Here is a 13,171-nt window from a genome sequence, read left to right on the forward strand (position 1 = left end):
CCTAGCACACTGGGGCCCCTGAATATTCCTGCAGCACAAGCCACACGTTGCAGACCAAAGCCACGCAGCTTTGCTGGCAGAGAGCTCGTGGCACACTGGGGTCCTGGTCTAAAGTGAGAGATCCAAAGGCCCTGAGACTTGGACTTCATGCTAATGGCAGTAAAGGCTTCCTGATTTCACTTTGAGGATTCAGCTGGGAGAGTGAGGGCTGGGAACTGAGGTTTATGGGATTAACCCAGCCTCTCTGACTTCTGTTAAGCCTGAGTGGCTCCTTTCCTTAGTGGGCTTCACCTGGGCACTGATAGCTGTGAGCAGCAGAGAGTGCAAGGGATTACAATTGACATTTAAACCAGCCCAGTGGTAGTTTATCCTCTCTGTTACTCAGGAGTGTGTGAGAGCAGAGGAGTACTTCTCTTTAGCTTCATTTGTGGGCTCTGTATCTGGTCGTGCTTTTTGACTGTCCATGGTTCATAGGAAGGTGGTAAGTAATTGAACAATACTGGCAGCTATTGTAGAAGTTTGGTAGCTTTCTGTCTCCTTGAGTTTCTTGTACTTTATTGCTTGGTGTCTTACAGTATGTTCCGTGTATGAAATGCTGTGGGTGCAGACTTAATATTCATTGCTTTTAATATTCATGGCTTTTATTCAACCGTTGTGTGACAATGACAGTCTGCATGGCGTGTCAAAAAGATGCCTCTGTTAGGTGAGGAGGCGCTGCATGGCAGTGTGTGTCTCACTTCAGATTATTAACTAAACCACAGCAATGTGCAATTAACCATTCAAAAATCACTGTTGCTCCTGTGTGAAGTTTGCTCCTTTCCTACTTTCCCCCTCAAGCCCTTTCCCTGTGGCTGTCATTGCTGTGGATCTCCTCCTGGCCAGTAATTTTGGCTGTCCCGTGTCAGGGGCGGGCTGCAGCCTGAGTGGGTTTTGGAAAGCATCTGTGGCCTTGCCTGAAGTCTGGGGAAGGTGAAGTTTGCTGAATCAGTTACTGGCCCTGCACAGAGGGCAGGCTGTGTGAAACCCAGTGATAATGCTGGGCTCATGAGGACAGCACGAGGTTTTTGCCCTTCGGTAGTGCTGTTGATGCTCAAGCTGGAGTTTCTGAGTTACCTGGGAATACTAAAGGGATGTGGTGTGTATTTCAGTATGTTCATGTCCCCAGTCCCTAGATCATGCCTGCAAAGGGCAGCTGATCTTGGGGTGCTGGGTACCCGAACTGCAGGTTCCCAGTCCTCTCTGCAGGGCAGTGTGAGGCAGTGCCAGCGGCTGTGGTGGCCAGGAGAAACCTGCACCCCTCCACTAGTTCTGCCCCTCGTTCCGAGTGAGAGCATAAAGCTGTATCCTGGAATCCCCTGCTTTCCCTTTGGCTTCCACATGGACCTCTCATTTTGGTGTCTTTCAGAGAACATCAGATGGGTTCAGGGCTGCAGGTCTGGGGAGCAGCCCAGCCTTACAGGAGCAATTCATTCAGCCATCCCAGCTGAAGCAGCCATGGTCTTCCCTGACCTTGGTGGGCATTGACTCAAGGGGATGGGCAAGAACAGAAAAGCAGCTTTGTGTCTGGAAAAAGCAGGGTCAGAAAAGGGAATGAATGGGATGTGGTAACCCAGATGGGATATGGCACAAGAGGAGGAAGGTTTGATCATCCACCCCAGTATTGACACTGCTACACTGCTGAGCTTGGCACAGAATCTCGCATAACCAGTGGGCAATGGCATGTGTGGAAGGAGCTGGGGAAAGGAGGGGATGTGGTGACACAGAAAATTAACTCCACTCCCATGAGTTTTTCTCACCCTGCAGGAAACAAAGTGGGACATAACTTCTTTTTATTCTTCAATCATTAATGAGCCATTGTTGCAGGAAAAAAAATAAAATAAAATAAAATAAAAAAGTAGGGAGTCTTACCATGGGAGAAATTATCTTTCTCATAGGATATAAAACTTTGTGTGTAAATGGGTCATCCTGGCACTGATGCTAATCCTGCCCAGGTCTGACTGTACGGTACTTAATGTAAAACACGTGATAATTCCTTCTGTAGTTTCAGTAGAAATCTCTGATTTCCTAAACAAGCGCGCTGTGTTCCTGTGTCCTGCTAAGCTCCTGCTGTGTGTCCCCCCAGCAGCCCTGCCTGAGCAGCCTGCCTGCTTTGCTGGGTGGTTTGGAGCCCTTTGATGGCAGGCGCTATTTAATTATCAGTGGTGTTATGTTCCCAGAGCTTGCTACATGAAAGCAAAATACTGGCAGCCTGTAATTAATCTAAGCTAATGTGCCACTGTTTACACTCCATCTCGGAAACCAGACAGATGTAAGAAGACACCCAGCCTTCATCTGGGATCCTCCCAGGTTATTTCTGAGCTATCTTTGGAGAGCTGCGCTGTGTCTGCCCACCCCGCAAGTCCTCAGAAATGAGTACCTTTAACTTTTCTCGGGAATGAGTGGGAGACTTTGTTTCCTAGCGGGGAGCAGGGTTAATGCCTTTTCACTTGCCTTACCACAGCTGAGGCTGGCTGGCATGGGACGGGAGCGCACGACTCCTCCAGTAGTCGTGAATTCTGCAGTGTGAAAGGGTGAAACAAGCCATGCTTCCTTTGTTTCTCCCCTGGCTTTGCCTGAGGAGGAGCCTGCTGGCGTTGGGGATGTGTGGGATCTCCTTGGTGGAAAGACAAGCAATTCTCTGGGTCTTAAAATATCATGCGTTCATTTCTGATCACCCTACAAGTGATTTTCTGGGACTCCAGTCTTAAAAATAAAATATCATGAGTTCATTTCTGATCACCTTGCTGCAAATATTTAGCAGAACAAGGCGATGAAAATGCCCGGAGGTGTGGAAAGACTGAAAAAGACTATGTATCCTTCATTAGAGTGAAGAGCAATAAAAAGCAACATGACAGAAGTATATAAACTTAGAAGTACAGAGAAGTAAACCAGGCATTCCTGTGTATACTTTTATGTAATACAACGTTTCCAATGAAATTGAAATTAAACATCTGACACACGTGAAGCTTATTTTTTTTGTTACAGCACATAAATAATTGAGACTGAGACCATAGTAGAATGCAGAAAGGATTAGATATATGGATAAAAGTCTTGCGCACAGTTTATTAATTTTATTCTAGCTCATTTAGAAGGTGTGTGGCTTCCTTCTCCTGGACAGTCTTCCAGCTGCAGCCAGTTAAAAGCTCTTCCCAGCCCTATAAACCTCCAGTGCCTTCCTGGGAGACATCTGACAGTGGACACTAGCTTAGAGCAGTCAGTGCCTAAGCCTTGCATTCCAGAAGATCTCTGCATTGAATGATTACTGGGATCAGAGATGGCCACAACTTTCTAATCACCTGAAGGCTGAAATGTGGGATACGAGGCTGCTGTTTTTTTCCTCGTGGACTGTAGATTCAAGGTGACACTTGTCCATCTTGTCTCAGCTACCCCTTTGCCAGTCGTCCGCTCCAGCGTTGTGGTGGACAGGTGACCTCTGCAGGTCGGAGCTGCAGGGAGAAATGTTACATCGTCAGCGCCTGTGCAGCTCCATCCTCTTAGGGGACAATGATTTTGGGTGTTCCCTAAAATGCATTGTAGGCATCTTTTTTCAGCAGAGTGTTTCATTTAGATTCACTGAGTTGTGAGCAGCTCAGTCGTGCAGGGAAGGCTGATGCTGGGTTTGACTTTTCTTGCTGGTGGGTGTATCTTTGGGCTCTGACTGTTTTCAGTGGACACTGATTTATCCATCGTGGTGCCCTCACACAGTACACTGGCATGTTGTATGCTAGGGCATCCCGGGGGTGCCTGGGACAGGCTCCCTGCTTCCACACCCCGGCATCTTCCTGGGGGGTCACAGGTAGCCTACCAACATCTCTGGCCTGGAGGGGATTAAGAGTTGTAATATCCAGCAGATGGTGCTCAAAAGCAGATATCCCAAATAATGGGGTACTGCTGTACCTCTGCATTCCGGTTCTTGGGCAGCAGAGTCCCAGTTCTTGGTGGCTGTGGCAGAGTGGGCTGGGAGGAGCAGACCTGGAGGGGGCACAGGTGGTGCTGGAGACCTGGCACCCATGAAATAGCACTGTGGGGTGGGGGAGTGTTATTTTGGACTAGTTTTTATCTGATGCCATGAATGTGGAGAATGCACAGAGCATTCCCCTCAAGCATGGTCTGCTGTGCAGTTTCTTCCAGGGAGAATCCCATTTGCAAGCTCTAAGGCTGCTCAAAGTTGCAAACCACTTGCATGGGTGGTGTGACTGGTGGGGGATTTACTTCAGGAGTGATGCCATGTTTAACCTACAGTGCCAGTGTTCCCATGGCTGTCTCTGTGATGGTGGTGGCCAGGTCTGCTGCGAGTCCCTGTCGCCTGTGTTGAGCCGAGACCTTTGCCATGCAGCTGAGTGCAGATCCTTTGGCTGCTCTCTGTTCCAGCCTGTGAGTTTGGAACTGAGCTTATGCCCAAACTGAACTGAAACTCTCCAAGTGCATCTTGGTCAAAGCTTCCAAGTTTGATCACATTTTTTACTTGCCCAAGCTGTAAGATATAGTGCCAAACTGTAACTTGCTCCTGGTTGTGCTGAGAAGAGTCACAAACATTTGGGGAACCTTGCAGTGAACCTTCAGCAAGCTTGTGCCAAATCTCAGATCCAGGTGTGTTTTCCAGACTGTGTGTTGTAAATGACACATGGCACCAAAAATGGAGTCCCCAGCGCAAATATAGAATGTGATCAGAGCCCTGGGATTAGGGAAGGAGAGGATGAATTTTTCTTCAGGTAATTAGAGGCAGCCTGTGGAAAAAAAACTCCTGCTAATGCTTAGCACCTTTTGAGAATTTCCTGTAGAGTAGACATCACTGAACTCCCTTACATCAAAAGGGGAAATACCAGTCTGATCCTTAATCCAAGGCTCTCTTGGATTAAAGAAAGATCATAGGTCTTGATTATATCAAATCCAAAGACTTTATTTCTTTCTTTACAAATCTACCTCATTTTCCCTAATGTCTTTTCTACTGAAAAAAGTCCCAGAATCAGCATACCTAATTAATAATGCTCTCTTACATGGGGTTTTCCAGCAGTGTCTTTCAGTGCATTTTACAGAAGAGATTCTTCTTGTGATCTCCCCTTTGCACATGGGGAAAGCAAGGGAGAGGAAAAGGTAGGAGAGACCTGCTTAGGTCATGCAGCCAACCAAAGGTGGGGTCAGCAATAAAATTCCAGGTTCTTAGTTTTGGGCAGTGCTGGAGCTGTTCCTCCAAGCCTCAGATTGCATTTAGGACTGGGTGAAACACAGCAGCCATTGAAACAATCCATGACAGAGCAGGGCGGAAGGCAGAAACGTAATTACGCACGCGGGGAGCAGTCACGTAGCCAAGTGCCAGTGTTTGTGCAAAGCTTCCTGTTGGCTTTAACAGCCACCAGTGTGGTCAGGTACCCGTTTTCTCCTCTGAAAGACAACAGGTCAGCGCCCTCGGCGTGGTGCTGGAGCACTGGGGCAGCGTTGACTCAGAGGAAGGAGCTGTACTGCCTGAGTCACCCACACGGCTTCCTGGAGCACCCTGGTGTCCCTGGAGCACCATGGGGACCCAGGGCTACCAGCCTGCTGAGGTCAGGTGAAAGCATGACCTGAAGTGGTCTGGCTGCGGTTAAATGAAAAGAGATACTGAAAAAACCACATCTCACTCTAAGGGCTAGAAGGGTGATGTTTTTTTTTTTTTTTTGTTTGTTTGTTTGTTTAATTTTTTTGTGAGTTTTTTTAATGCTTTTATCTTGAAGTCTAGATTTTCCTCTTTCCCCCCCGCCCCCCCCCCCGAAAAAAAAAAAAAAAAGAAAAAAAAGAAAGGAACATTCTTTAACTAATTTGGTAATAATAGTACGGTTTCAAAAGTACTTGTTTTAGCTAGTGCTGACTATATGCTTACACAGCTACCTCTGGCCTGGGAAAGATTGAAACCACAATGGCTAAGTATAGAGGCCTCTAAAATATCTTCATATATGCAGTGCCTGAGTAAACAAACAGAACTAGTCTCTCTTCTGTCTACAGGAGCAGTATTTTCCATAGGATTTGTTTTGAGAGAGGTTTTCCCCCTGCATATTTATTAAATTAAAGATCCTCTAGAAGTGCATCCATGTGCTGAATCCTATTCCATGGCCACCTTTAGCCTGATATAGGAAATATAATCTCTTCCTGAAGAAGAGTAAGCACTTTTTCATTCTGTGCTGCAGCAGACTCTTGACTGGGGATGTTTTCTGATTATTTTTCTTTGTTGTATTGGGTGGGGGGTTTTCTTTCACTTTTTAAAAAAGCGGGGAACTATTGCCAGGATTTCAGCCTTAGCTTCTGAGAACAGCTCATGCATAAAGGTGAGGTGCTCCCATCCTTGAAATGTGTAGGATCTGTGGACAAAGTGAGCAGAGGTGCATTCACCTCTGTAGAGAAAGCACATCTGTGTGCAGTGTGACACTTGCTGCTGGGATGAGCTCCTCTCTGCAGCCTGTTTTCTGGAGTCTGAATCTGTGTCTCTCTTGGAGCCTGACCCCCAACTTCTCTGCGTGCCTTCTTTTAAACCTTTGACTTAAACTGCGTGCAGTTTTTGGGTAGTTGTGGGCAAAGCAGTGTTTCTGTTCCTGCGCTGTGCGTGTAATACCTCAAGGATGTCCTGCCAATTCCCAGCTGTGGGCTGGATTTGCACTGACACGACATATTCTTGGTAAATGACAGATTTCTCTGAGCTGGGGCTGGTGCTCCTCGCTCTGCACGTTGCTGTAGGCAGTGTGTGACATTGTTCTGGTGGAAGCCAGGAGCTGGTAGGAGCGGCACACTGAGTGCATGCCCAAATTATGTGCTCCAGGGAGCAACACCTGGTGCACGGGACACGCAAATGTTGCATAGGTGGTCCTCAGGCACTTGTAGCTTCTTCTGTTGTGATTATCTATCCTGGCTCTGGATCCTCTGCTGGCACACCAGTGACCCTGGAAACCCCCCAGCTTTCATAGTAGGAATAACTTGTCCTTCATTTCTGAAACAGCAGCTTCTTTAAATGTTTGTAACAATTTGCAGGTGAACATATAGACAGTCCTTTCAACACCAAGCCTCTGACACGGCACAGCTCCAGAGCAGTAACTGCATACATGTTTCTTCAGGGAAGTGGCACGGATGGGACAGAAATGAACATGTATGAGAATGTGACAAGTTGTATCTTCATTATAATATATACCTTAACAATATTATAATATTGAAACATATGAAATCTTTGTAACATCCCAGTGAGATAAATCTCTTTACATTGTCAGGATTCTCGTTTCAGCTCTTGTGGGACACAAATACTCGTGAGGATAGTAATAGTTTCCAGACATGTTTATCACACATCTAGAAATCCACTTGTACAATGCAACTTGATCACTGGGCTCTTCACAAGGCTGACGCTGCACAGAGGTGGAGTTGAAGCATCTGAGGTGCATCTGCAGGGAGCTGAGTGCGAGTCCTCAGGGAAAGGAGTGTTCATCCAGGATGGAAGAGGCTGTCTGAAACAGAAAACTCCTCAACTTTTTTTCTGTTGCCAGTTGTGGAGAGCATTAAAAACACAGCTTAATCTGGGGAAAAAATGAAATATTTGAGGTGGATAGGGAGAAAAATTATCATAAGTAAACTAGAAGTGATTGAGTAAGGGGGCTGCAGGCTATGTACAGGTAAGATAAACCCTTTTGAGAAATGATCCAAGTATATATGATCCTACCTCTGTGCAGAATTTGGATGCTGATCTCTGGAAGTCCATGGTGTTTCAGTGATACTGTAAGCAGGGCTTTTCAAGGTTATCTGGACAGCAGACTTTGTATAAGCAGAAAGACTTATGGCTCCAACAGCAAGGCCCACCAGGGGTACTCGAGAAGAGCAGGTTGGAGGAAGATCTGCTTCCTTGGAGGTAGTAAAGGACGGCTCTTCTGTGGCACTGTGCATGGTGCTCCATTTATTTGGGTGAGAAGTTGGGGCTGGAGCTGACTCTTCACCTGTTCTTACACTTCTAGTGCCACTAGTGAATCACACAGGTCACATCCTGTGTGATCCTACTACTTACTGGTGACTGTGCATTCCTTATCTTGGGACGCTGGCGTTCCCAAGCTGTCTTGGAGAGCAGACTCGGAGAGTATCTCAAAGCATATCAGCCTTAATGAGCAATTTAGAGCGGGATTGGCAATTTGTCTTTTTATCTTACTGTCTTTAATCCTGCAAAAACAATGTCCGTGTGGGTGGAGATAATGAGGTAGAGAGGGGCAAAAAAATTGATCCAAGAAAAAACCAAAAGAAAGCCAAATGACATTTAGGCAGCATTCAACATTGCAAAATCAAAATCCCCAGCTTAGACACCACCTAGCTCCTGGAGGCATTGTAGTTCCACAAATACCTCATTTGACTTTTTCTTTGTGCTTGTCTAGGGTTTTAAAATTATTTCTGGTTTAACACCCCTCAGGTGCTGAGTTTTTTTCTTAAATGCCTGCTCCAAAGCCTGCTTGAGTCTGACCACCATCCAGAAGGCAAACATCCTGGCCCCTCAGCCTGCCCAGGTGCTTTTAGAGCACACCCAGCACATGCAGGCACAATAAGATCAGAAAGCCCCAGTGTCAGCTGCCACTTAATTTTGAAACATCTTATACAGGAAAGCTCAGGGATCACAGCCTGCTTCTCCCTTTTAGCCAACAGCTGCTTTATGCCGCCTGCTGAGAGGTCTTCGGCCGGTGCTTCCTTCACATGTTTCCCTTCTTGCTCCAAGTGTGGAATAATCATCCACACTGTAGTGTGGCTTACATGGGAACAGTGAAGAGTAGTCCTTTCTCCTGTGATTAGTTCTTGCCTTTTCCAGACGGGATAAGTTCGAAGTGAAGGGAGGCAGGGGTTAAAGCAGGTCTCCTGCTTCCTTAGGCTGCTGTTGGGAAGCAGGGAACACCGCTGCTCCCTCTGGCTATGGCTCACCTGCTCTTAGGCAAGCGGGAATGTGGCAATTTGATGGAAGAGGAGCAGCACCTGATTTTGGGCCAGGTGTGAGCACAGGCAGCTCCTGGGAGCTCTGAGCAAGGCACAGAGCCCCTCGGACAGGAGGGCCAGCAGTGCTTCTCCTCTGGCCTGCCCGCGCTCAGTGCGCTGACATGAGTGGCTCTGTGCCTGGCATTGACTTGTTTTGGATCCTTAGTGGTGTAGGGCTGCTCTCAGAGGCCACTAAAGCACCGAGGACCCCAACGCCAGGATCCACCCTTGGAGCAAAGCCCTCCAAAGCTGGGTGTTACAGTGCGCACATCTTCCGTGCCAAGTCTTTTTTGGAGCGTGCTGCAAGTAACTTGTGTAAGACCTCCTACATAATGGCTTTACAGAGCCAAAGCCCAGCCTGTCCAGTGGACCTCATCCCTCCTGGCTCCTTGGTTTTCCAGTTCACTGAGGCTCATGGGGCTGGAATAGTTTGCTTTTTCTCAAGCTTTTCTTTAAAAAAAAAATCTGAGAGTGTTGCTTCTGTGGAAAAGCACTTCTGTTCGTTGCGTGCTGCTGGAGTGGGACTCATCTAACCTGGAGTCTGGGATCTGTCCTGTGAGACAGAGAGGAGGCAAGCTGCCCAGCCAAGCCCTGGTTTTGCTGGATCCAGCTGCGGTGGTTTAGGTTTCTGGCTGAGTCCATCTGAAAGCAGCACAGAGCAGAGCACAAAGAGAGGGAGGGTCGTAAGTACCGCCATTCTCTCCTGATAATCCCTTAAAAAATAATTGCAGGCCTAAACCTCTGGCCTCCAGCAAATTTTCCACTCGATTAGAGGCTTTTGTGAAGCCGGGGAAAGGGACACGCAGACTTGCACATTGTGCCGCTGCCCGAAACTTCCAGCTGGGATTTTTTCCATGAAAAGGGGATTTTAGTAAAACCATTATAAGGGGCTTAGTCACAGAAAAGCAGTTGAGCTGAGACAGGGGTAGATTAGCTTTAACATGCTTGTTTTTGGCACTAGGGACAGGGTGGAAGCTACAGCCGGCCGCTCACATGCAGCCTCCCCTGTCCCACTGAGTCCCTGGCAGGTGTGGGTGGGAGATGATATCTCCCCATGTTCCCCCTGGTGTCCCCCTGGCTCGCTGCATGTGAGGCCAGGGGAGGTGAGGGGAAGGGGCTGGGCAGCCCGGGCACTGGTGGGCAGACCAGTGTGGTCTGGGTGTGGGGAGGAGAAGTCGCTGGGTTGGCCTCCGGTGTGGTCTGGGCAAGTCTGTGCCAATGGACAGGTGACTCTGGGGAAGGGAGACCATGAGAAGAGACAGCATTTGCAGCCTTAAGGACCGTGTGGTGCCTTTGATGCGCATGGGTGGTCCCTGCTCAGGGACCGTCCTGGTGGAGATGTCCAGGGAGCAGCCGGAGGGGCTGCAGGCAGAGCAGTGCCCGTTGTTGTGCTGGGACATGTCCCCGCAGGGCTGTCAGCTCTGCATTTGTTGGGTCAGAGTGGCCATTGCCTGGAATAAAAGCTGTGACAGCTGACGAGTTTGCACAGAGAGAGAGAGATGGCTTCTTGGAGGGGCTCCTGCTGCTGAGAGCTCTTCCACAGCCCACACTTGTACACCAGTGCTTCCAGGCTGCTGAGTGAGCCTGGTGTGGAAGACTAGGAAGATGTTCTCTGTCCTGACCCTCCCTCTCCAGGACTACCTTAGGCTGGAAAATTAATTTCCATTTTTGCTGCTCCAAGTGGCAGAAGCCAGCAGGACTGGAGATGGAAGGGGTGGACACCAGGCACTGTTTTGCCACACATGGATCTGGGACATCACCTTAGTCAAGTTGTTTCCACCTCTCTTCCCCCATTAGTGCTGATTTTCGCTTTTTGATGTCTGTGTATGTAATGAGTCTGCAGAAGCTAATTATTAAAATTCTGTAAATTATAAGGTGTAGTTGCTTCTGAAAAAGACACCATCACTGTACCTGTAGCAGCAGTGTGAGAGCTGGATAAAAAAGACTGTTTAAATTTATTTGCTAAAAAGGACGCACACATACAGCTCCTTAATCACTACAGAGGTATCCAGCAGAGTAACTGTGCCAACAACACAGCAAAACCCTGCACAACAAAATTGAAATAAAGTAATCTAAACATTACTTTAAGTTTGGTCCTGCTCCACTACCGTTCTCACACTTGCATGTTTTAAAAATAAAAAATTGGTTTTGCTGTCAAGCTATAGATGTCAGGAGATGGAGTTTTAGGGCAGAAGTACTAAGTTTAGGATAGATGCTTTCCTGGAGGCAGCTCTTCAGGCTGGGGTGTGAAGTTTTCACATGATGGGGAGCATTGATGCACATTCCAACACAAGAAGGAGATGAACCTGTTGGAGTGAGTCCAGAGGAGGGCCATGAAGTGATCAGAGGACTGGAGCATTTCTGTGGAGACAGACAGAGGGGTAAGGGTTGTTGAGCCAGGAGAAGGGCAAGCTCTGGGGAGGCCTTGAAGCTCTTTCCACTACCTAGATGGGCCGCAAGAGAGCTGGAAAGGGAGTTCTGACCAGGACACGTAGTGATGGGACAAGGGAGAGGATGGCTTTGAACTGAAAGAGGTTGGGTTTTTAGATTACTTACCAGGAAGAAAGTCTTTATTATGAGGGTGGTGTGGCTCTGGAACAGATTACCTGGAGAAGCTGTGGATGCTCTATCCCTGGAAATGTTCAAGGCCAGGCTGGATACGGCTTTAAAGCAACTGCTTCATAGCAGAAGGTGTTGCAGCCCATGGCAGGAGGATTGGAACTAGATGATCTTTAAGATCACTTCCAACCCAAACCATTCACTGCTTCTATGATTGACTGCCAGTTAAGCTATGCCAAGTGTGGCTTTCCAGTTTGGTTTATGGTACAAACCCTCAGGACCCTTCACCATCACCAAATGATAGTGGCGATGATGATGAGCAGCCTGAAAGTTCCCCATCCCTTCCCACCTCCCGCCTCGGCCACGCCGAGCTGGTTCGCGTCCGGGGCCGAACGGGTGGGCCCTTTAGTCCATCCGATTTCTCGCCGCCCCCACCGGGTGCCCCGGGTGACCCTTGAGAGCCGCGGGCGGGCGGGCGCGGTGCGGGCTCCCGGCGGCCCCGCTCCTTCCTTGCGGGGAGCGGCACTCGGCGGGCAATGCTGCCGCCTGGCGGGCCGGCCGCGCGCTGCACCCGAGCCAGCGGGAGCGGGGTCGGGAGCGGGGTCGGGAGCGGGATGCGCCACCCAGCCCGTGCGACTGCAGAGGCAGCAGCGTGCTCTCCATCTGTTTTTTGTGGTTTTCCTGGGTGTTAGGTAGACGAGCGGCCCCAGGGATCTCGTTATCCCCGTCGCCTCTGGTCAATTTGCATAGGGTGCCTTGGCCGAGCGGGTGGAGATCTGCCAGAGCCAAGTCAGGCATTGCATCCCTGGCAGCTCCAGGAGCCCAGGGGAGCAGAGGGAACTGGCTCATCTGTGCTACGACTGCCTTGCAAGACTTCTACCCAGTGTGTGGCAGGAGGGGTTTATGGCAATGAACGATGCGCCTGGTCCACGCTGAAGCTGGGGAGCCAGGAGTGCCACCTCAGCTGTCACCAAGGGAGATAACGGCAGGGATTTCTTGGCATTTCAGCTCACTGAACAAGGAGAGAGGCTGCTAGCTGCAGAGCTGGGATCTGTGTGCCCCTGTGATGCTGTGTGCCCCTGTGATGCTGTGTGCCACCTGCCAAACCCTTAAAGACATCCAAGGGTTGTAAAGCTGGGACATTTGGGGGGAGAAAGAGGCAAAGGAGGGGGAGGAACAGGACCAAGCATGATAAAATTTGTTAGGGATTTTTTTTTTTTTTCCCAGAGCTGGGAGGGGAAATTGCTTCATCATGAAATCACTAGACTGTGCCCAGAGAAACAAGACTCAGAGGAAGGAAAATAACTAGGAGGAGGTTCCCATTTCTAGATCTGGGTTAGTTTCTGTAGCAGAATATGAGTTTGGTTTATGTCTCAGTAACCCTCTCATGTGGAAACACTTGCTCAGGGCATGTGTCCAGTCACTGGTACTAAACTTTTGACACCTTGTCTAAGAAACACCACAGATTTTAGGAAATTTTTTAGGAAAATCCCATTTCCATTCATCTTGCAGGGACAGATCAGATTCGGATCTTTCAAAATCTCCATCATGCGATTTCAATTTGGGCTGTCACTGAGCTAGTGCATATGGTAAATGTAATTAAATAAGGGGGAGAAGC

General features: G+C 48.6%; 1 protein-coding gene and 1 long non-coding RNA gene across 3 annotated transcripts in view; one reads left to right on the forward strand and one right to left on the reverse strand.

Moving 5' to 3' along the window:
• Nucleotides 1-13,171, forward strand: part of WNT5B (Wnt family member 5B) — a 67,864-nt gene that overhangs the window by 13,674 nt on the left and 41,019 nt on the right. Inside the window, exon 1 of one of the 2 annotated variants that reach the window (XM_068191774.1) lies at nt 319-481. The exons of the other annotated variant lie outside the window; for it this stretch is intronic. The gene's annotated coding sequence lies outside the window, so the exon portion shown is untranslated. Of the gene's footprint in view, nt 1-318; nt 482-13,171 lie in introns of those variants that run through there. 2 annotated transcript variants of the gene reach the window in all.
• On the reverse strand, nt 7,117-10,069 carry LOC137475050 (uncharacterized). Its single transcript, XR_010999665.1, has 3 exons — nt 9,529-10,069; nt 7,712-7,791; nt 7,117-7,568 (listed from the first exon to the last, which is right to left on the reverse strand). It is a non-coding gene; the product is annotated as an uncharacterized lncRNA (long non-coding RNA).

This window comes from Anomalospiza imberbis, chromosome 5, assembly GCF_031753505.1.
Source record: "Anomalospiza imberbis isolate Cuckoo-Finch-1a 21T00152 chromosome 5, ASM3175350v1, whole genome shotgun sequence".
NCBI lineage: Eukaryota > Metazoa > Chordata > Aves > Passeriformes > Viduidae > Anomalospiza > Anomalospiza imberbis.